The sequence below is a fragment of the Micrasema longulum genome, unplaced genomic scaffold, assembly GCF_059751315.1.
Source record: "Micrasema longulum isolate JH-2025_06_02 unplaced genomic scaffold, ASM5975131v1 h1tg000101l, whole genome shotgun sequence".
Classification (NCBI taxonomy): domain Eukaryota; kingdom Metazoa; phylum Arthropoda; class Insecta; order Trichoptera; family Brachycentridae; genus Micrasema; species Micrasema longulum.
The window spans coordinates 851,095-876,659 of NW_028277307.1; the positions used below are offsets into that span (position 1 = coordinate 851,095).

Below are 25,565 nucleotides of genomic sequence, written 5' to 3' on the forward strand. Positions count from 1 at the left end.
AAATACCAATATGTAATGCTAAAAATAATTAGTAATAAATATTAAAATACACAGCAGTAGATAAAATAAGCCTCCACATCCAATTAGATCATAAAATTAATAACCCGAATCGGAAAATAACATATTCAATTACAACAGATGGCTCGGCATAACTGGACCTTTGGCAACATTATATTCTGGCTTTTGTTACTGTGGACACGTAATGGCGCCGACAATTAAAAAGCCTTTCCGCAAATTATTTCGCCCATGGGTGTACCGCAAACATTTAATTGGGTTTTGTTACCGGTGAATTCTCTATTAGCCGGCCTGCTGGGGTGGTCAAACTTACCCCGTGGCCGGTTTAGTCCATGTAGTTTGAACTAAGTTTGTTTTATCCGAGCTTAGCACTCGATTCTGGAGTGGGGCGGCTCGGCTTATGGAAACTCGTCTGATTCCTTGCCTTACTCCGGAATCGATTAAATAATAAAATTAAAAAATGACAAATTATTCGGAGCATTCTATCGGATGAACTGTAAAAAAACACAGGTGAAAATTCTGGAGTTTTAATTAAATTTTTGTCTTAAGAATAAGTACTCGATTATTGAGGATCATCGTCAGATGAGAAACCGTAATTATTTAGGTTATTCTTTCAATGATTATGTTAATTTATTAAGGGCAAGAATAAGCAAACGAGGTAAATTTTGGGCGTAACTACTGGCATAGTGTTATAAAAATATTTTTAAAATGTGTACGCTAAGAAGAATGAATAAAATGAACTGTAAACAAACTTTAATTTCTATGTGTAATACATTCACACAGATAATCTTATTTAAATAGGGCAAAATAGTAAAAACGCCAAACAATGCCTTAACTGTAGGCACAGTCAAAAGTCTTAGAAGGATGTTAACGTCAACATTTTTCCTTAATATTAAATATATAATAATATTTTAAATCAATCAAAGAAATATTCGTTTGGGTTGTAATTAATAAATATATAAAAAAAAACATTATTTTGGAGTGCGCGATTTTCATATAAATTTGTATAGGATGAACCGAGTGAATAATTATTTACTGTAAAACCAAACACAGTCAGTTAAAATTTAATTTGAGATAAGTAAACGTTGAAATAGGTTTACTATGTAGAAGGGCTAGCTGTTACTAGATATTGTAATAAATATGGCAAAAAGACACTGCAATATAGTAAACTTAAAATATGTAACATGTTACCAAACAATATTAAGATCAGTGAAATTAATACAGGAGTGAGACGCATGCTCAAATTATGGATGGTGGAAAAACGTTTTAACAAAATATGGTACAACATGAAATGATTTTCAAATATAATTATTATTAATGTAGGTTAAATATGAAACAATCGAAGCAATATATAAGAACCTGCTGAAGAGTTGAATGCTTACAATTCAGCGGGACTTTAATTTTAAGATTATTGTGTGAATATTTTTTAAAAAACTAGACGGTAATCGCGTCGCCCGAGTTATTGTTTTTTTGCATGGTGTAAAATACCTAACTTCCGCATTGTCGCTAACCTACAGCCTCTCCTTTAACACTGCCTGTAATATTTCAATTAATTGAGAGCATAAATACGATGTTGTTGTCGGTCTTAGATATTTGTGTCAAATATTTTACTGGGTCTGAATTATAAATGCACCTACAAAAAAGAAATAAGTCTCAATAATATTTTTAATTTTGATGTACAGAATATTCTATGACATTTATGTGGCATAAAATGTATAATATAGAAAACAACCGAGCTTCAATAATATTGTTCATAAGGAATTGATATAATATGTATTTAAATCTAGATAACACCGTTAGATTTTTATGTAGTTAAGAAATGTTATTAATTTGTGTACTAAAAAAAATTGTTAGTAATTTATAATTATTGTAATGTATTTCTTGCATGTCTTAAAACTGGGTGTTAAGTAAATAACAGCATTTATCGATATTATTCCTGGCCGATTACCTTTCGTTCCCATCCTTCCTTTGACCTATCCTTATGGTACCTACCTAACATCAAGAAAGAAGATATTCAAAATTAGAAGATTCGGATTTAGAACTAAAACAATACAACATTTTTGACTTCACATAAAATCGGATAAAAAGTGGTTGGAATCGTCGCGCGTCGAGGAAAACATTGTTATATTAAAGTTCATTTGTGATCCAGTGCCAGAAATTTAAGAACATTCAGATTATATTAAAGGTAGGTATCTACTCCATGTACCTATTCCTTTCTCAAATATTTTTAATTAACAAAACTGAATGAAATTTAGATTTTCATTTACAGTCCGCCTTTTCGTTAACACTGGGTTTTTACCCCATTTAGAGATTTTGTACAGATAAACACTTGTACAAAAATGTTAAAAATAAATTTTAGGTAAACTATCATAGAAAAAACTGGCTAAATATGTTGAACAATGGCGAGCAACTAGCGAATTTTCCACTAGTTGTGTGTATCAAAAAGGAATTTGAATGTTAATCAGTTTAAAGTGGGAAGCTCCGTGAATAAATTTACTCATTTTCGCGAGTTTAATATGATACTGATCGAATATTAAATCGGAAAATAATGTTTGTGTGGGGATGATAGCACTTTGTTTTTACCACATCACTATTGACAACGCTTCAAACGAGATCAATCACGCATGCTTAATTATTTTTAAGGCATATTTGTAATTACTGGATTGAACGAAATCAAAATACATTGACCAATACTGTGGAATATTAATGGATTTTCACTTTTATTTTTATTAGATGTTGAGAAAATAACATTGTTGCATTTAAATTACTGTTATTTGGGAATAGTGTTTATTCTCCTCAATCAAAGGCGTATTTAACAATATGTTTGTGGTGTTGAATTAACACCAAAAGGTAAACACAAAACGAATAAAAAGAAAATTGTGTTCTCGTTGAGCACAAAGAAATAATTTTTGTAATATTTTTACTTCTATTAACCCCCCCCTTATATTGAAGTCGACTGCCGCATACGCCAAGCGAGGCTTGCGTTTAACAAAAAATCAAAGATTTTTGAGTCAAATAATATCAAACTAAAACTCCGCGAGCAACTTGCCAAGACATATGTATGGAGCATATTGATGTACGGTTGTGAGAGGCGAGCCCGATGGATCGGCCACATTATGCGTCATGAGGGTCTCTTGCACGACATCATAGAGGGAATGGCTGAGGGGACAAATTATAGAGGGCGCCCCCGACGGGAATATTTAGAACAAGTGTGCGAAGATTTTAACTGCGCCTCTTATGTGGAGCTGAAGAGGGCTGCAGAAAATAGAGACCAGTGGAGGACGAGATGCAGGACTTTGCTGCAAACCAATCCCCAGGATCGAGACTGCAAAGAAAGAACCCCTAACCAGTGACGTACGAATGTGGTACGTTAGCAAAATAGGGTATTTTCATGTTTAATTTATTTTTGTTTTAACTTTTAAATAAGCAAAAAATTAAGATGGTAACGGGACTATTTTTTTTTGTGCGACGGATAATTTTTTTTATTTTAAATTATCCGAAAGCGAGACGTTTCGCGCCCTGTGGGACAAACGACAGGTGTGACGTTTTGGTGCAAAACTTGAAAGCAATATTTATTAAAAGCGCAGTCGGCGGTCTTAACGCGTGACGTCAAAATGACGTGATGCGAGCTGCGAGCCGTATGTGCTCATTTTGAAATCCAATTATTGTAAATGAAAACTTGATTTGAATTCATTGATAGTTATATCATAAGAATCGTAAAAATTTGCCCTAAATTTATATAGTATTTTAAACATTTTTATGTGAAGATAGCTTATTGTTTTTCATTCATAACTTTGTTTTATATTTTTATAATATGTCTTTGTCCATTTTTGTAGTTTCTTAGCTGCTAGTGACTACTATTTCAAAGCATTAAAAAAGTTGTCTCAGAGTAAATTTTGGGTTTTCTTTTAAAACGTTGACTCAATTTTATTTTATTTTATTTGGGAAATCAACAGTTCTACATAAATATTTTTAGTTAACAAACAGATATAGTGTATAAACTCAGAAGTAATAACAGATTTCCACATAGTATACAAATTTAGTAAAGAAAATATATTACATATCAAATAAATACATACAATTTGTACATATAAAAATGTTATTTTCATGTACTCAATAATCGAAGAATTTTTTAATATTTATTTTAAGAACATTAAGTTACTGAAAATTGGGCGGGATTAGGACAAGAATGCTTGAAGAGAGGATAAGGAGGGGAAGGGAGATGTACATATTTATTATTATAATGTCTACTAAGTTACATATTGCATTTTTAGTGTAAATTTTAAATCTGTCAGAGTGATGTTTGTGTAATCTATATTTTTAAATTTTGTATTGTACATTGAAAAAGTCCTACGAAAAAAAGCATTTTTAACATACGATGTTTTACTTATTGGTACATGAAACAGGTGATACCGTCTACAAATCCTGGCTGGCACATGTATTGTTATTAAACCAAGCAGCTCTGTACAGTCAACCATTCCTGTCATAATTTTGTAAAGCAGTAGTAGTTAATTTAATGGTTTATCCAATAATCCTGATTTGATACATATCTGGATAACGTCTGTGCAGTCATTGATCCGGATAAATAGAGTTTTACTGTAGATCATACACAAGTTTTTAAATAATCCTACACTTAGGTATAATATTTATGTTATTCACTGTTCCCTCTCTGATGAAGCATAATGAAAGGATTAATAATAAACATGAAAAGGTTCAAGAGTACCTCCCCAAAAATATACAAAATACAGCATGAAAGTAAATATTAAGTGATCTTCATAGGCTTCTTTTCATCGGTACCTATTATGTACAGAAAACAAATTATGGAGAATAATATATACTATTAACCAAACACAATACAGTTAAATATATAATAAATTTATGTTTTAAGCCGACAAAAATGTGTACATTAACGCGCCCGCGTGCGTTTTCAACGGAATTAATCAAATTGCAGATTTTGAATTTATGAAGAATACGAAAACTCATTAAAATACATAATTAAGCTGTGTTTCTTATAAAAATATCAATCTTTTGTTTCCGAGGGCCACATTCTTTCAAATAAACTGTTTTAATTACTTACTTAAATATTATGGCTGCCAACATGACATGCCATCATGGATCCGATAAAACAAGAACCCTCGTCAATTTGATACTATCAATGTTAATATTGCTTTAATGGTGATACCATCAGAGCGGGGATGTCTAATACGGCAATTTTTCAGAAGAAAAATCTATGAAGATAATAACGATATTAAGTTTCACCCTTATTTTTGTTACTATAAGGAGGGTCCGAATTGATTTCAATCAAAATGTTTGTATTCCATTCGAAATCAATTGTTTGAAGATTATCGACACTAATTTGCGACATTATAATGTAATGTGACCGCAGGTGGTTCAGAGTTCCATTCCCCGTAGAACATAAATAAAAAATACTATTTTTGTAGAGCATAGATATATATTATGTGCCTTTGTGATTGGGATTGACTATTGTGGTGTAAAAATAACAAAATAATAATAACAGGGTGATAATTTCCTTTGGGGGTTTTTATAATTCTTATTATCACCAGAAATAACGTAAACTTTTTATGATAAGTGAACCAGCAAATAGAAATTTAAAGCGCATTTTCAATCAATATAATCTTATTCTGTATAAAAATGTAATTTTTGCAATGGGAATACGAATATATATAAATTCTAGGGGAAAGCAGATTGCACACCTAAGATATGTAGAATCAATAAAATTAAGAAAGGGTCACTGAGATGGTTTGGTCATGTAGAACGAATAGATGACGAAATAATGGTAAAACAAAACAGACGTTTATGACGAGAATGCACGGTAAAGTAGGACGAGGATGACCAAGAAAGACGTGGCATGATCATATAAACTAAAATCTTAAGTTTGGTTATGTCAAAAGCGGACACAACCGAAGGGCATGTATGACAAGATATATGAATGCGGAAGAAGCTAGGAATGCATGTAAGGATAGACGTGTGTGGCGGTCTATCCTCTCTCCCTACCCCTACAAGGAAATGGCGTGATGGTAGTAGTAGTACAATAAAAATATGTCTAAATAAGTCCATATTACTACGCACTCGTATTTGGTATTTTTACTTGTGAATTTGTTCAAATACTCGATGAATTACATAAATCGTAGATAATTTAGGTAATAAGTGTGTTTGTCAGAATAAAGTGTGTTTTTATTATTCAGAATAATATAAATTATTTTAATGTAATTTATATTATTCTGATAAATACGTGGCGTTAAAATATTAAATAAAGTTAACCATAAAATGCTAAGGAAACGCAGTAAAATTAGATTTTTATATTAAGATTATAATATTTACGGCGTTTTTGCGTGATCATTATACTTGAACGCCCCTCTTTATAAATACTCAATTTTCATTGGAATGTTGTGAAGGAAAATTCGAATTTCTTACTAGTGATGGAAATCGGTTTATGGAAAGAACTGAAAACATTGACACCTAGTTATTTAACAAAAAAAACATACATATTAGGCAAAATACAATATAAAACGTCCAAGTAACGATACGTATAACAGCCTCATATAACGAGCGTTTTGAGGGTGCGGCGGTGGACCTGGCTTGGACACGTGGCTACTGCGGATGCCTCAGGAGAGCCTGAACCCAAGCTGCTTCTTCTTCACACCTATTTATTTATTAGACACTTTATATACATATACAATATATATACGTATAAAGGCGGGCATATTGCCTTAAGGCAATTTCTTCCTACCTACCCAAACCGTTCAGTTTGAGAAAATTATAAATACATGAACATGTTGAATCTTACAATTTTGTACAAAAATTAAAAACAAAGATTAACAAAATAAAAAAATATTTATTTAAAAAATTAACACCATACTATGAAGAGAGGAGAGGGGATAGGAAGGAAAGAAGAAGGATAAAGGAACAATTTAAATATTAAGATAGTGACATTTCAATCTTGACTTAAATGTAAATAAAGGGCGTCTCTAACATTAGTGGGTAGATTATTCCATAGTCGAGCGGCTACTACTGTGAAAGAGGAGGCAAGAAAATTAGGGCGATGCCAGGGTATTAAAAGGGTTCTCTCGTTACTAGAACGAAGAGATAGTCCGTGTTGTGAAAGAGGTTGGATGAGGTCTCATAGGTTAACAGGCAAAGTGGGATTATTTAAAATATTGTGAAGAAGTGGTAGAATGTGAATGATTCTTCTATGCCTGATACTGAGCCAGTGTGGTTGCGTGCGATACTCGGTTATGTGGTCAAATTTGCGAAGATCAAAGATATAACGAATACAAATATTCTGCAATCGTTTTAACTTATCAAGTACACCTACAGCGATGTCCACATGCTCCACTTAAAAGCGGATGTGGAAAAGAAAAACGACACATGTATACTCGTATATTATGTATGTATGTAGTGTGTACTCGTATATAATGTAGGTGAGCATTGTACTTGAACAAATGACAGAACTTTATTAAAGTTACCAATAAGTATTTTTTGTCGGCAACTTACGAAAAAGTCATCATTTACTTATCAGCTTTCAGAGGGTGTACAGGGGTACACCAAATGCAGCGCAAATCACATGTTACATGATGGTAAGGTGATCAGTATTACGCTGCAGGTGCCAGTCCGGGGACAGTAAAATGTTACAGTGTAAATAAAAATCCAAATTAATATTTCGTGTCGACCCTGTTATGAATTGAAACGAATATCTCAAGCATGGAAGGCAAACGCCTACCAAAAATTAGGTATGTTCGTCGTTAAAAACATCAGTAATTCATATCATGAATGGATTTTACCAATAAATCAGAAGAATTAGGTTCGGGCGGTGGTGCGGTAGCAGTACGGACTCTGGATCAGAAGTCCGAGGTTCGCTCTCTGCTCTACCACAATATGATTCCAATTTTCTAAAACATTTTTAAAAAATTTTTTTTTTTAATATTTTTATTATTAATGAAACATATAATACAAAAATTACTCATTTGGGACCGTACATAATAAAAAACTTTTTTTTGACAATACATAATATACAAATTAGTACATCCGAAATAAAAAGAAAACATTATTGTATAAGAAACATAAAACACCATCTTATATAAACTACATTAATAATTATCAATATTAAAAAGATTTAAGAAATATTTTTGAATTGCGACACTTCTGGATTTTTTATTAAGTTTTTCGTGTCTTAGCTCGTCAGGCAGTTTATTATATTCGAAATGGCCAATATTTTCCAAGGACCTACTGCCAAACTTTGTTGAGCGAAACTTAGACACGAAGATTCCTTGAATAACGCGTATTGTAATTATGAATATTATGACCAAATGTGTGTTTTAAATTTGAGTGAGCAGAAAAGTTGATGATATTTAAAATAGTATTGGTTATGCCATGCAGTGGCATTACCTTAAAGGAAGTATCTTTGTTTGCCGATAGATATCCTTGACACGGGAATCCCGTTTAAGTCCAAGAATGTTTCTTAGAGCTCTGTTCTGAAGAACTTGTATTTCCGAGATCTGATTTTTGCTGGCAAACCCCCATATGCATGATAAATAAGATAGGTGGGAATGAATCAAAGCGTAGTAGACGGCAAACAAAACGGAATGAGTTACTAGTTTACTAGTATAATAATACATAAATGCGCAGAAAATATTCTCAATACCGCAAAAATGTATTATTTTAGTTGTGGAGATACTGGGTTTTATTTTTGAACTATTCGCATCTCTAACTGGTGATAACGTAATCGAGAGAAGTAGTAATTAAGGCCGTTAAAATGTAAGAGCAACGTTTTATGTTACGTAACATCGATCGGTTGGCAAAACCTTCACGTGTTGACTGTAAAAGAAAACCAAAGAAACGCGATACATTTCGCTTTTTTCTATCGATATCCCAGAACAAAAGAAAATACTTAGAATTAGTGGAACGAGAATAAAAGGTGTGACCGCGTAATACACGGGATAAACAATCTCTACGGGCGGCTCGTAAACTGCTACTCGGTGGAGAAGTTACTAGTCTTGAAAGTTTCTCGATTTGGACGAAGCCTTAGATTAATGCGACCGCTTTATCTAAACAAAAATAAAATTGCACTTAGTAAATTAAGGGTTTAAGTATTCAAGCAATGAGGTCTTGTAGCGCACCAGAGCAATTCTGACTAAGTTAGGAGTACTCTGTTAAAACGTAGCGAGAGATTGTACTTTTGAATCGTTTTTTTCTTAACCTTTTTAAAGCCATTTGGAACCCAACGGAGGAATGAAACCTTGTGATTTCATTAAACAATTTGAGTGAAATAAAAAAAATACGTGTCTCCCTGCTGATACTTTTTCGTGTCAATGTGATAATGATCTTTGTTAAAAATCTGTGACAGAAACTGTAAACTATTTTGGGTAATAATGGAGCCTTTAAATATTCAAAAACCTATAATCAACGTAAAAAATCTAAACAAGATTAATGATTTGAATGATTTTTGAAAAATATAGCCGTGTCAGCTTGTAATAGGTTTCCAAACTGTATAGCGTGAATTTGTTCTAAAAGATTTATTATGTTCTTTATTTACTATTTGTGTAAGTCGCTTAATGTACAGTATAAATCAACATTTCAGGTTTACGGCTAGTCGTCATATTTACTAATGAAGAAAATCTATTGTCGTAAGAACACATCGTAAAATCGAGGCATCGCATGACCGAAGAGCCTTACATTTTTAATCCTTCCATGTTCTTCTGTCGTTTTGTACTTTGCGTTTGACATTTTCTTTTGCGAAAGATGATAAAAAAAAGTTGAGTTTGTACAGTGAATAGTGACCTGGCCCTAGGATCGCGTGACAAATCGTGCCTAGGTGGTCAACCGAGGCAATACGGCCTGCGGTGTCGGCAGTTAATATTCCGTGACACTCGTATATTTAAAGCTTACCCATACCACTATTGCTAGAGCTTAGTCTAGTGAAGTATTCGCACGGCTGGAAACTCTACACGGCCACTTGAAATAAAAGCCTTTAAAAAGAAAACAAACGGAGACACGCTTCAACTTTACTTAGTTTTACTATATTGACCACAAATAATGTACCGAACAAAATACATTCTTCAAAGTTCCTAAAGGCATATTAACTCTTTGAAGCACAGTGACATAAAAAACGTTTCAAATATTCAATTTAAATTAGTCGTAAACTTTATAACAGTATTCCAATTAACATCTGGACAAACACGCTTAGTAGTATATAAATCTATGCAATATCTCTCTTCCGTCAGACAAAATCCAAACTGATAATACAATAAAGACATTCTAGTTACGCTAATGTAAGTTACTAGTCCGACTGAATTTAAGAGTTCTTTACATCCTTACTGGCTTAGTGGTAGTCGAATTTATATCAATTAGAAAAGCGTTTTTCACAAAAAAAAAATACACTCAATAATTAAAAAAATAATAGTAATTCGTTATTTTTCATTGAAACAAAAAGCTGTGCATCAAAGAGTTAAACGAAAAGTTGATCATTTGAAGTGTTTTGTTGACTTTTTAAATCGATATCCATTTGGTCAACAAAAATTCTCCGTTTTCCTTTCCTTCATTTAATTCTCAACTATCACAAATTATTTGTTTTGTAATGCTTTGTTTTTATTTTGTGAGTTATATTTTTGTATATATCCTTAAAAATTCTAAAGTTTGTATCATAGCAGCATCATCTTCTCGTGAGCAGATTTCATGCGACATTCGAAGGTTTTCCGAAATACATAAATTATGGAAGAAAAACACATCTCCGGAAGAAAACAGACAACGATAAACTTTCAGTGTACTTAAAAATATAATGGTAAAATTTAAGTGGCCACATTACACAATGTGAAACACTCACTATTCTGCTCATGTTTGAACATCCATATTTCTACCAATAATCCATCTGTTGATGTTTGCGAAGTAAAAGAGCTGAAAAATTTATTGATGTGGGTATGAATCATCTGACTCAATAATTTCGCCAATTAGGGGATGCCTGATAATATTTTATTAAACCCAAATCAAAATATATTTCTTTTTCATCTATTGATATATTTAACATGCCTCTTAATTTATTTCAAAATAAATTTCGACTCATTCAATCTGACTGCGATACACTATTCCTTTTTAATGATACACACGCTTACGCACCCTTAAACACTTACTCCCATACAAAAATCCCTCTTACATGTGTATATATATTAATATCTTGTTTCTAATTCAATATGTATGTAATATGTAAAAAAAATATTGTTGACTGTAAGATTCAAAAATAAATAAATAAGAAAACTGACGTAAAAAAATAAATAGAAGTTGTAAGAATTTAAGAAATATGGATATTCAAACATAGGCGGAGTGATAAATGCTTTACAATGGCCACATAAACCCACCAGGTTATGAGCCCTGTAAACGCCTAGACATATTCCCTTGTCGAAAACGTTTTCCATATTATCTGTTGCAATGGATCAATGTAAAAATATAGTTCCACTTTAAATAGCGAAGGTCGTTAGTTGAGGTTAGGTTATCAAAACCAGAAAATTTGTGATTTAATAAAAACCAGCAGTTGTTAAATAGGACAAGCCAATTGCAGGGAAAAACTAATAAATAAAACTTTTTTCCCCTTCAAACTGATCTCATAAGACATAAAAGAGGCGGGTCAATGCAGTTTATTTCAGAGTTGTTGTCGTGTCAACTACAGTCCACAACAAAGAATTCTGTCACTCAAATCCCCAAGTTAAGTAAATAAATTAATGGAAGGGTAAATTCAAATCACGCCACGGCTCTGTACAAGACACGAAGGATTCCAGAATTTTTCGGAAGATTATTTGAATGAAAATTAATCTAATTGCAAGGGTTGTTGTACCCACATTTAACATGAAGCCAATTGCTTCTTAATTTAAGGGAATATTATATTGAATGGAAACGGGGTTCACCAAATTAATTTTGAATATTGTAAGGATGTACATTTGTAAAACAGATATTGAAGCGTAATATTATTTCCGCAAAGTTAATTATTAATACGATCAGATAAACCTGCTTTTAAAAAGATTGGTTGGTTGATTGAACAGCCAAACCAAGAGAGATGGATCTTTTCCGTGTTGGCATTACCAGTTTTAGATTCTTTCTCTCTAACTAATTAACTTATTATGAATAAAATAAGAAAAAATGTATCATATTGTGTATTAGTTTACTATTGTTATTATAGACTATAATAATAATAATCTACTGTTTTCTTTTGTTTTCTTACATATTTTTACAATGACTAAATCATATATGTACACTGTAATTGGCAGTCGTGTTGTATTGTATATTTAAATAAAATAAATGAATAAAAATAATTAACGATAATTATTACACTAAGCTTATTTTTCGCACTAAAAATATGTAAAAATAATTAAAGTACTTATTATTCATCATCATTCCTATTTCCGCACCCAGTTGTCCATGGGTTACTGCATTGGTAAACCAAATGCAGATAGTTCGATTATATGTTACATGAAGGTAAGGTGATCAGTCATACGCTTCGGATGCCAGTCAAGAAACAGTGAAATATTGCGGCTAAAATCTATATTTCACGTCTACTCTGCCAGGGTCCGAAAATAATAGGCGAGGCGGACATATCTCCACTCGATTTCACTAGTCAGAAATTTAACCTAAGAGCAGCCATCGACTTTAAAAAACACTCGCCCAAGGTTCTGTTTCTATTTCGCATACATAACTGTATTTTTCATCCGCCTGGACACAAAACTATTACGATTAGAAAATATAAGTGTTTTTTTTTTATTACGATTGAATTATATTTACATTTCTTTTTTTTTTATTTACATACGGCATTTCTGCCATTTACATATATGTGGTTTAAAGAGTGCTTAAAAATAAAAAATAAATAAAAATCGAGTGTGATGTATTAATATGCACGTACTATACATATTATAAATTACTTGAAATACATACATACTTTAAAGTAATTATAAAATAACAAAAACATTTATCAATCAAATTATAACTATTCTAACCTAATCTCCTGAAGTTGATTTGCTCTCTTTGATAAAAATATGTTGGTCACTTTATTTTTTGAGTTAGGCAAAAATAAACTAAACATATCAAAATATGATGCATATTCATTCCCGGTATTCTGTAATCTAACAATAGGTGAGTTATATTGAGTTACCGTTCGAAAATTTTGACAATAAAATATGGTAGATGTTCTGCTTAACTTAGGTTTTTAGCGCTATCACAATAATTTTGCTGAATTGTTTAAAGTTAAATGTAATATTCATAGAATCAATATTTTATGAACTGACTAAGATCTTATTCAATTATTTGTTACCATACAAAACACACATTACAAAAAATTAAAACGCCTTCTTCTTTTGACCAGTCTGTTTTTTGGTGCATGTAATATTTTTGAACAAGAAGTTTTAAATAAATTGTCGTTATTTAAAAATAAAGATATGAAAATTATATCACCAAAAATGCACACAGAGAAGCGGAGAATTCAGAATTTGAAAAAACTATTCTAGTATGGAAAACCGCACGAAGCCCATGGCGCCTATTTTCTCTTATTCCGTCTATGTATATATATGGCACACGGACACCAGCGATCTTAGGTTATTTGTTTCCGACCCCGCCGTTTTATGGGCGAATTTGTAAAGGAAGGATTAACGAAATGTTCCAAAGGGGGTGTGTTTCGGAGGTAGTAAGACATAAAACCGACTGTAGGCAAAATAAAAATCAATTTAACTGCGTGATAGCGCAACGCAGAATGGGACTCGGAAGTTGGACCACCTTATATTAAGGGTGGAAGTTTTTACATGGATACTTATGATATGATAATTTGTGAATATTGATTACATAAAAGGGGTTTTTATTTTTGAAACAACACGAAACTTAGAGAGAGTGGAAACGAATAATAAATTGATTGATAAACGAATTATTAAAAGCAGTCATTAATAAATTTGATGTGCTCTGAAGCAATAAAATCAAGTATATGTATAGTAAGTATATGTAGTAAGTGTTGAGCTATTTTACATTAATACGCATTGTCTTCCGGGTTGTTTCGTCTCCATTTAACATGGCTCAGCCCGATCCGAAATAGAGATTTTTGTAAATTAATTATTACTATTATTAAATTTTAAGCATTGACTTTGTGGTCAAACACATTACTAAATGTTATTAAATATTGTATACTACCACTTACCGAATTTTCAATGTGTACAGGCTTCGAGACGTGCCGTTTTAACCAAATGATGTCATACCTGCCTTTTATATAAATAACAATATTGGTAAATTATTACTTAATAATAAATATCAAAATAGTTTTTTTTAATAATTCAGATGTTCCAGACCTTTAGATTACGCAGGAAGAACATGAAAAAATGTTGATATTCGTGCTCAAGAACACAAAAGGTGTCTTCACAAAAACAATTATTCCGAATTCGTAAATCACCTAATCAATTTTAATCATTACTTTAATAAAGATACAGGCGTGAAAATTTTACATATAAATAATTAGCGATTAAAAGTAAATAACATGGAAATATTTCACATTAAAAAGCTATCAAAAATAATGTCCCTTTAGTCAATAATCAGATAAGCTTTTAATATAGCCCATTATACGATGTTTCATTGCAATGGTCGTCCTATACCTATTAAACTCACGCCCCTCCCTCTTTTTCAAACTATTTCTCCCACAACAACAAACGTTTTCATAAACTTGGTGCCAGAGGAAGCTGCTTGTTGGGATTTTAGTTACTTGTAAAAATAAATAAAATGTTAAGTGTAAAAATGTACGTAACAGTAAAATTAAAAAAAAAAAACTATAATCAGCGCATGTAAGGCTTGCCTACTTGCATATTGTTTCAAAGCAGCATGTTGGTTTTATACGTTTGTGCAAAAAAGTATGGTGAAGGTGTATAGTGGGTTTGGCATGTTAGCTTAATTGATGTACTGACGAAGAGACGGATACGTCTCGAAATCGGTAGACATAGAAAAGTCAGTAAATGGTTATATACAAATATTAAATAACATTTAGTCATTATTACTGGTTTGATTTATGTCATTTATTGAAAGTTGAATTGTGCTCATGTAGAAGTGCATAATTATACAATACAAACTAAAAAAAGTGTTATTTCAACGTAAAATCGTAAGTTTTGTGAAGTAAATATTGTTTCATTAAAAAAAAACAATAAAGTTGACTAAATGGAACTTTGCCTAAATGCGAATTACTCTTTGAAAAAAATCACGTATATCATTTTACATGGGCACAATTTAATTCTTGATGGAATTCCATTGTGATAATATAGATGTATATACTCTAAGGATAATATAGTAAGATATGTTTGAATGCAAGTTTTAAATAAAAAATACATTATAAAATTCATATTTGGAGCACTGACTTTGCACTGCTATATATATATATAAAACAATTTTTTTTTCAACCACTTATTTTTTAGTTTTTCTACCGACCGGTTCCAAAAATACACAGGCTTCTTTATCAAGGTATAATTGGTAAATTGATAAATTATGGTACAATTAAAATCAATATAAATATGTCTACATGTTTAATTATTATTAAAATCGTATTGAATCGCCACTACAACTATAAAATTTCGCTTTATTGTATTATAATTAAGTGAATATATATTATTGGATGGCAGGCCCTACAATATATACATTTTTTATAGTTTTTATTTCTAATCATTTAACATGTACATCTGTTTGTATTCGAAATAAATTAATGATAACTTATATTTAAATTTTTACCGAAAAATACAAGTATAATAATTTAATCAAATTCATATATAAATATACCTATTTGAGATAATGTCATAAAATATTATATGAAATTTTGAGTTGAATGGTGCATTAAATGAATGACTTAATTCAAATGATGGCATAGATATTGTAGCAATACTAGCGAAAGAAAACAAAATGGAGTATCCGGGAGGCTGCGGGTTAGTTGACAAAAGACCAGACGCTATTTATGCACGCGTCAAAGAGGGTTTTAGTATTGCAGAAATTGGAAGTTTCTAGACTCGGTCCGGCCAAGTTTTTGTCCGTTTTTGTGTAGCTACCGAACGAGAGACCGAACTCAACAAGACAGAACTTCATCCACCTACGTAAGCGTGCTTTGTGATTAGTCCGAGTCAACGGGAGCTACAGAGAAAGAAGGATGATTGCATCTGGCTGAAGTGCTTTCCACAGCGAGGTAAGTAGTTGTTAACTTTTGACAGAGGTTTGTTGTATGTGGAAAAATAAAACAGCAAATAATAGTGTGCATGTGGCGAATTCGAACCAAAGCTTGCCAAGTAAAGGACTCTTTTCATCGAGTAAGAAGACATACACCGAGTTTATTACTGCGGGACTTGATTTACTTTTACTGCGGATATAAGACTTAACTTGTAGTGCAATGAAAAATAAATGTAAAAATAAACATAGCGGCTTCTACAGGTACATACTCGGTTACAGTGTAAGGATTATTATGAATAGTGCGTTATCGAGTTATCCGAATCCATTGGGACCGGATCCCATTCGGATAATTAGTTATTTTTCCGAAAAAAGGGTCTATTTTAATTGATTACTGTATGTGTGTCCCGCGTCTGCCCGGCACTTTTTTCTCTCACACTTTCAATGAATTCAACATAATTTAGAATTTGAAACTCAGGGTCTGACGAATCCCACACCATCCACTCGCCTACATCTTCAGCCACTAACTTCTGAACATCCAAGATTTTTTTAAAGAATGTTTCTGAATTCCTCAAGTGATTAGTAAGTGATTAGTAAGCGCAATATTTCAGATTGATTTTTTGTGGGTAGCCAACACACCTTCGTCTTCGCCCTCTACCAAAAGTTTCCTTAAAAGTAGCCTTCTTTAGTGACGTTTCTTGGTCTTAATAACAGACTGGTCTATAGGTTGCAACAAGTTTGTAACGTTTGGCGGTGAAAATATTGTTTTAAACTGATCATTTCCACTTTCTAACAATGCTTCAGCAGGATGAGTGAATCGCGGTACGTTTCCGTCTTATTTTTTTGACAGAAATTCTGAAAGCGATTCGGATAATCAGCGATTAGGATAGTCAGAGTTCGGATAATTAAAGTTCTAATGCACTTTATTTAATTAAAAAAGTTTTCTGGAAATAAAAATAAATCTCTATTTGAAATTTTAATGTGATTGTAATAATTTATTAGGAAAATAATGTGATGCCGCTGTGTATAAGTAATGTAAAAATCTTAAAAACGCAAAAAAATAAAATTACATGTGGTATTTTCTGATAGTAATGATAGGCATTTTATTATGATTGAATCATATTACACGGTCGACGGTAAAAAATATAAAAGATATGTGATTTTTTTTTATAAAAATACAATACTCGTATATGTTGCAAAAAATGTACGTAGTAAATTGAATTTTCCAACAACTGAGGAAAAGAAAAGGTGAATGAAAATGAAAGAGCGTTGAAATATAATGTATTCCGCGAAAAACGAAGCAACCATTTGTATGTAGAAAATGTGTGTTGTATGTATACAGGTGAAGATGAAAACGTCTCGCAGGAATAGTACAAACAGTCGACTTTGTAGCAAAATTGGGACAGAAAATAGGACCAGTTGCTTAAATTCTTCGCCCGTTGACTAAGACTTTAGACCAATCTAGAAAGGTCAGGTTGAAGTTTTACGTAAAATGTTGGGATGAAACAAGATAACGTAATTCCTTATATTCTTGACCTGAAGCGCTATTTTACAACAAAACGTGAAAGAGAAGTAGCCCGGCCATAAAAGTAAGTTGTGTGGATGAGATACACTTCAGGAAGCTACCATTCGTTAGACTCGTAAACCTTAGCTGGCCTCGCACAACTCACAACACGGTTTATGACGGGATGTGACAGGATTTAAAGGAAAATATTTCGACACTGAACGAAGTCACTTCAATGTTTAACTAAAAACTTTATTTATTTACCCGTAAAAAAGTTGTCAAGGAATACAGACACGTGAGTGTGTCAAGTGATTTAGATAAAAAACTATCATAAAGTTACTTGATTTATTTACGTTTATTTTACATAGGTCTTTTTTTGTACGGTAAATTAGATACTGTTTAAATAGAGAATCATAAATATTTTTAACGAAATTAAAAGAAATAAAAGACCAACAGTGGTCATACATGGAATCTAGAAATTAAAATAACATTTGTAGCATTATATTGATAACTAGAATTTTCTATTTTTTGTAGGATTAATCCCAAGAATAATGAACACGATGTTTATTCACTTAATAAAATAGGTTTAAAAAAGGTCTTCATTAGGATAACCAAGCATTTAAAATAGTCATTGTAACGCTTAAAATGTATGCATAATACAACAATTCTGATATGAATTAATTAGAATTAATGCAATGTGAACAACAGGGGGTAAATACGCGTATAAATTTGAATTGTGAGAATTGCATCAGGCAGTATAAATAACATCTACAATCACATAACACCACTCTGCGTCACATTTTGCTAGATTAAATTTGCATCGCAAATCGAGCCCGCAAGGGAGCAAACTTCAATTCAGATAGTAATCAAAAGGAGACATCTGTATTCAGTTGCAGGCGTCAGGTGCAACAACGTGGTCACAAGAACTTGGAGGCACTTCTGGACAACTTTAGAGCTATCGGAGTGTTTTGGAGCTGATTGAAATTCGTATGGCCGGAACTATCCGCTGGTCCATCTAACTGTTTGGACAAAGTTACCTCGAGTACGCTTCATGACACGTGAATAGAATATTGATTGGGTGCCGAAGGGGATGTCGGTACTGTTCGGTCCTATGAATAAATCTGCATCTTTCCATAAGTAGTTATCCCTTGTTTTATCAAATTTCCTCATTCTAGATAAGAAAACATATGTTTTAGGAAACTTTACAGTATAAAATGTGGTAAACTATTTACATTTTTTAATATCTACCTCTTAACGTGCATTAAGTTGGTTTATCATAAATAAGAGCAACATGTCGAAAAAATATCTTTGGTTTATTTATTGCGATCCTTAATTTATTTATTTATTTTATTTGACACTTTATATACATATACAATAAATATACATATAAGGGCGGGCATATTGCCTTAAGGCAATTTCTTCCTACCTACCCAAACCGTTCAGTTTGAGAAAATTATAAATACATGGACATATTGAATCTTACAATTTTATACAAAAATTAAAAGCAAAGATTAACAAAAATAAATATAAATATTTAAAAAAATAACACTATACTATGAAGAGAGGAGAGGGGATGGGAAGGAAAGAAGAAGGATAAAGGAACAATTTAAATATTTAAATAGTGACATTTCAATCTTGACTTAGATGTAAATAAAGAAGGGGCGTCTCTAACATTAGTGGGTAGATTATTCCACAATCGAGCGGCTACTACTGTGAAAGAGGAGGCAAAAAAATTAGAGCGATGACAGGGTATTAAAAGGGTTCTCTCGTTACTAGAACGAAGAGGTAGTCCGTGTTGTGAAAGAGGTTGGATGAGCTCTCTCAGATAAACAGGCGAAGTGGGATTATTTAAAATATTGTGAAGAAGTGATAGAATGTGAATGTTTCTTCTATTCCTGATACTGAGCCAGTGTAGTTGCGTGCGATACTCGGTTATGTGGTCAAATTTGCGAAGATTAAAGATATAACGAATACAAATATTCTGCAATTGTTCTTCAAGCAATTCAGAGTTAGCATCATATAAATACGTATGTACTGATTTATTTTTATACGAATGAGTATAAATGATAAAATATAAATAGTATTGATGCTTCGTAAGCCAATTATTCCGTTTCTTGGTCATAACTTGTGTAACAGACGCGGCGGATCACTGCTTCGTCCGTAGCAATCGCGCCCGTCACAAGAACTGTATTTCTATAGGTGCTGGTGTCAAACGCAGAGTGGCCGGGCGTAGGCGGGCCTCGGCCGACGAACGATAAGCTCCGGGGGAGGTATCGTCGCCTAGAGATCCCTTGCGGGGTCGCTAGCGAGTAGCGCTGGCGGCCGCAATCCTGAGTCAGGCAACCGGGTTGTAAGGCCGGTATCTCTCCGTCGGTGGGAACGGCGGGGTGTGTTCCGGGGAAGTATCCAAGGGTCCAAATTATCCGGGGTCCAAAATCCAATCCAAAGAGTATCCGAGTTCCAAGTCCAGGGGGGTAGCGGTGTTCGAATCCAGGTGGCGATGAGGTCCGGTTTGAAGCGAGGTAGGGAGGTGAAGTGGAGAGTAGAAAGCCTTAGTAGTGTGGTGAGATGACTGACTTTATTTTTCCCCGGCGGGGCTATATATACAACATTTTGCCGTGCGGCGGTGGGCTAGGCCAATAGCGGGCGGTGCTAGGTTGACCAATCACGCGGCGAGAGAGATAGCGAGCACATTTGCCGGCTCTATCGGTCTCTCTCGCGCCACGTATAAGGTCCCCACCCTCCCGCTACCGGCCGCAGTTCCCCGCCGACCGCGCGGCGATCAACACGTATACAGAACAACATAAAAACACATTATGGGCATACAAATATTTTCATGAATTCTAATCTATATGTGGGCTTCAGTATGGCGATCACCACCCCCGAAAGTGACAAATACTAGTCTTTATTGAGGAGGTGGTAGATCGCTTACACATACTGAAGCCTCCTATGCTACATTAAAGCCCCAGGAAGGGCCGCCAAGTTGGTGCGTGTATTTTTACGTCGGCAACACTCCCCCCTGCCGAGGAGGCATCTCTGCGCCGACGTCGTCCTTGATTTGCAACACGGCGAGCTTGACGGCGGGTCGTGTGTAGGTTCCGGTGGCTGTCTGGACCCGGGCGCTCCTGACTTGTCCATCCTTCCCTGGTGTGACTGCTATGACGCGTCCCCGCGGCCATTCATTCCGCGGGAGGGCGGCGTCCGTTATTATGACCAGGTCATCGACCATGATCGGTGTGGCGGCCTGTTGCCACTTCCGTCGCTGTGCCAACGTCGGGAGATATTCCCTCATCCATCTTTTCCAAAATGCGTCGGCTAGTTTCTGCGCCACCCGCCATTGTTTTCTGAGGCACAGTTCGGGCGGCGCGTCTCTGTAATCGGCCAGATGCGGCTGGGCCCCGCTCGACCCGATGAGAAAGTGCATCGGAGTCAGCGGAGCGTCGTCTCGGCTATCAAGCGAGACGTGGGTTAGGGGCCGAGTGTTTACTGTGTACTCGGCCTCCGCTATCGCTGTCATTAGCGTTTCCTCTCGGGGGGCTTGTTCCTTTAGAATCACCATAAGCGCCCCCTTTATCGACCGGACGAGCCGTTCCCAGGCTCCCCCCATGTGTGGCGCCGATGGCGGGTTGAACACCCATTTGATCCCTCTCCTTGTCGCCTCGTTCTGTAGTTCGGGATCGTGGGCTAGTTCCTTCATGGCGGCCGCCATCTCTTTGTCTGCGCCTCTGAAGTTCGTCCCGTTGTCCGAGTAGAGCGTTGTCGGATGTCCTCTGCGGGCCGCCATCCTTCTGAGGGCCTGCACCGTCGAGTCAGTACTCAACGACGGTGTAATTTCAATATGCACGGCCCTCGTAACCATGCACGTAAACAGGGCCCCGTATCGTTTCTCCCGGCGTCTTCCGATAGTTACGTATACGGGCCCGAACATGTCCACCCCACAGTGGGTAAAAGGCCTTACGTGATGATCGAGTCGGCCGGCAGGCAGCTGTCCCATGAGCGGAGGCTGCGGGCGGGCCTTCTGTATTCGACAGTAGCGGCACTCGTATATAATTTTCCTTATATTTGTCCGTAATCGTGTTATAAAGAACTGTTGTCTGAGTTCGCTGAGTGTCCGCTCTGTACTTGCGTGTTGCCGCGACTCGTGATAATGCCTTATCAATAGACGCGTATAGGCGTGCGCTCCGTCCAGTATGACGGGCGCCTTTAGTTGCTCGCTCACCGCGGGGGCTTCCATAATTCGCGTCCCCATTCTGAGGACGCTATCTTTATCGAGGTAGGGAGTGAGGCCCAGCAGGCGGCTGTTCCGCGGGAGGCACTCCCCCCGTCTAATTGCGGCTATCTCGGCGTGGTAACTGTCTGTCTGGCTTATAAGTATCCACGCCCTCTCTGATGCCTTGAGTTCCGGGGCGATGAGTGTCGCGCATCCTGTATTCTTTTTCCTGCAGTGGTTTATGAAGCGCAACACCCACGCTGTAGTCCTGATCAGTCTCCGCCAGGAGGAAAATCTTCTTTCGTCCGGGAGGGCTGTCATCACGATGGCACTGTTCGCACACTTTATTTCACTGCTCGTATCCGGGGTCGCCGTTATTATCTTGAGCGGCGGCCATTCACTTTTATTTTTCTTTATGAAACTCGGCCCACTGAACCACATGCCGGCCGGGGAGATGTCTGGTATCTCGCCGTCCCGCGTCCCGAGATCAGCGGGGTTCTTCTTTCCTGGTACCCATCGCCACTCTTGAGCGTTCGTTAGCTCATCTATTTCCCCTAGGCGGTGGGCTACAAATGGCGTGAAGATACGCGAATCACTCTGGACCCAGCACAGCACCGTAGTAGAATCTGTCCAGTAGTAGGTTTCGCGTATATTACTTCCGCATTCTTTCTTAATTGTGGCCGCCAGTCGCGCGGCCATGAGCGCGGCTTGTAATTCCAGGCGTGGAATTGATAGCGCTCGTAGCGGGCTAACTCGGCACTTGCTAGCCATGAACGTCGCATTCCTTCCGGCGGCGTTCTCCTCCACGATGTAGGCTACGGCGCAGCTCGCTTGCTCCGAGGCATCGGAAAATACGTGCAGCTCTACTGGCTGGCCATTGGCGCTCGATACGCGCCGCGGTATAGCGCACTCGGTATTGCGTAATATGTCCACCCAAGTGCGCCATTTCTCTGCGTGTTCTTCATTCACTTGTTCGTCCCACTCTATGTGGGAGCGCCACACATCTTGTAGCAGTATTCGCGGGCGTATTGTCAAACACCCTACGAAACCGAGTGGATCGAAAATGCTCATAACTTCACTTAGCATCTGCCGTTTTGTAGGCCTCTCTGTTGGAACCTCCCGTGACACTTTAAATTTAAATTGAAACTCGTCTGTCACCGGGTCCCATTTGATGCCGAGGACCCTCTCTGTTACGGAGGTTCCGCTAATTATTTCGCGTGCGCTTTTCCCTCTCAGATTTGAAGGAATCGCTTCCATTACGGAGGGATCATTACTCGCCCAATTCGCGAGGATGAATCCGCCCCGCCGTAGTAGTTCGCTGACATCGTGGCGCAGTTGTATCGCCTCTGCTGCACTGTCTACGGCATCCATATAGTCGTCCATGTAGAATTTATTTCGCACAGCATCCCTGGCGGCGGCCATCTCTTGCCCGTGATCTTCTGCGACTTGATTTCTCACGTACTGTGCGCTGCTCGGTGAACACGCCGCGCCGAACGTCATCGACGTCATAATCATTTCCCGAATTTCTTCTTCGGGACTATCGCGCCAGAGGAACAGCTGCGCCCTCTGGTCTTCTTTTCTTATTTTAATTTGGAGAAACATCTCCCTTATATCTGCTGCCAGCGCGATCTTTCCCTCGCGAAATCGCATTATATTTCCCATAAGCGATGAGAGAAGGTCCGGGCCGTTGGCCAACATGTCGTTCAATGACTTCCCGTTGCAGCGGCTGGCGGCGTCAAATACTATCCGTATTTTATCTGGTTTATTTACGTTCGTTACTGCGAAATGCGGCAAAAACCAAAGTCCACTCGCAGTGTCTTGTCTTTCAGCCAGCGTCAGTTCCCGGGCATACCCCTTGTCTAGATATTCTTTAATCTTTAACTTGTAAGCCGCGGCGAATTCACTGTTTTTACTGAACTTTTTCTCTATGCTTAAAAATCGATTCAGCGCTGTACGGCGATTATCCGGTAAACATATTCGATTGTCTTTCCACAGTAGCCCTGTCTCGTACCGTCCTTGCGGTAGGAAACGTGTCGTGGCTCTCATGGTTTCTGTGGCTCGCGCCTCCTGACGCGATATCTTGGCTGTCGAACTTATACCTAACGCGTCGACGGCGTAATTTTGTTTAACTAGATTTTCTAGTCTCTGTTCTGTACTAAGCGCCATTAGTATGCTGGCGTTAGTCTGGCGTGTCCGCCCACCGTGTATCACCTTTCCTAAGGCTGTCACTGAGGCGATGTATTCCCCGCATCTCCGTGCCTCTCTCGTCACTATGAGAGAGGCGTTATCTTGGCCGATGAGTAACTGCGGGCACACTTGTCGCATCCTGCCTTCCCCTTCAATCACGGGCTGTAGCGGCAGACTCAGCTTCTGTATTGTGTTTGCGCGGAGAGTGAATAAATCTTCCGTAACTCCGCGCACTTTAATTGTGACTTTTCTTGATGCACTATCTGTTACGCACATTCCGCCGGCACCGTGGATTTTTAATCCTCGAGTCTCTCCCGGCGCGCCGATGTCGTTTGCTATTTTTGCGTCAATCAATGTCACGGTTGATCCCTCATCTAGTAACGCGTACGCGTTCACTCGTCCTCGCGGACCACTTAACATGACGGGAATCACTTTTAGGAGGACCGGTTCCTCCCGAGCGTAGGTGCTCGTCACTATATTATTCGTCCGCGAACTGTGGCCGTAATCGTAGTTTCTTTCATTTGAACTCGCGGCGCGGGTTTCGTTCGCGGTCGGTCTGTTTCCCCCGGCGCCCGCCGCTGCAGGCGTGTCGCGGCGGGCATTATTATCTGGCGCTCGTATATCGGCGCTAGACCGAGCTTCACTGATATCGGCACTATTTCTGTCGTGTAATGTCTTGTGATGTGTTCGGCGACATCCATCGAGGCCGCACTTTTTTACATTTCTACACTTTATTGCCCGATGAGTGTTCGATAAACACGAAAAACACAAATTCTTTCGCTTCACTATGTCCCATCTTTCCGAAATACTACACTCTATGTATTCCTGGCACGTTTGTAGTAAATGTCCTCGTCCGCACAAAACACATGACGCTACACTTTTCCCGTTTCCCTCTGTTGAAATCACTGTATGCACTTGTTCTCGCTTCTGTGGCTTCTCGCGTTGTTTTCCGCTGTACACTTGCGGCTCTATTCCGCCGCCTATCATCGAAGATTCCGTTAAATCTTCCAAAAAGAGCGCGAAATCCTTCGCGGAGGGCCTCACCCGGTTTCCTCTTCTGCTGTACCACCAGAGAGACTTCATGCACAGCGGTAACTTGCTCACTAGTTCGCTTAGTAGTTGTGGCGTAGACATGTAATCGCCACCGAAGCCTTCTAAGGTCGCTATCGCGTTCCGAACTGCGCTAGACAGATCTACTAATGCTTGCGTAGATCCGTCGTTCTGTATGCAGCGGAGCCTTCTCACTTTTTCCAACAAGGAAGACGCTACAATGTCCGGCTGGCCGTAGTGTAGCTCCAACGTCTTCATTATCACCCTCACTTGGCTTGGATCCACTAGTAATGACGACACAGATTCTCTTGCCCGTCCTTTCAACGCACGCTGTAGACGCAGGAGGTTTTCTGGATCCGAAAGGCAGCACATCTCCGTCGACTGAGTGTACTGTGATTTGAAAGTAGCCCATTCCTGCGGCTCTCCGGCGAA

At 36.9% G+C, this 25,565-nt stretch overlaps 1 protein-coding gene across 1 annotated transcript in view; it reads right to left on the reverse strand.

Annotated features, from left to right (window-relative positions):
* The window catches only part of LOC148284641 (protein O-mannosyl-transferase Tmtc3-like), a 383,475-nt gene that overhangs the window by 268,481 nt on the left and 89,429 nt on the right, over nucleotides 1-25,565 (reverse strand). The window lies entirely within an intron of this gene.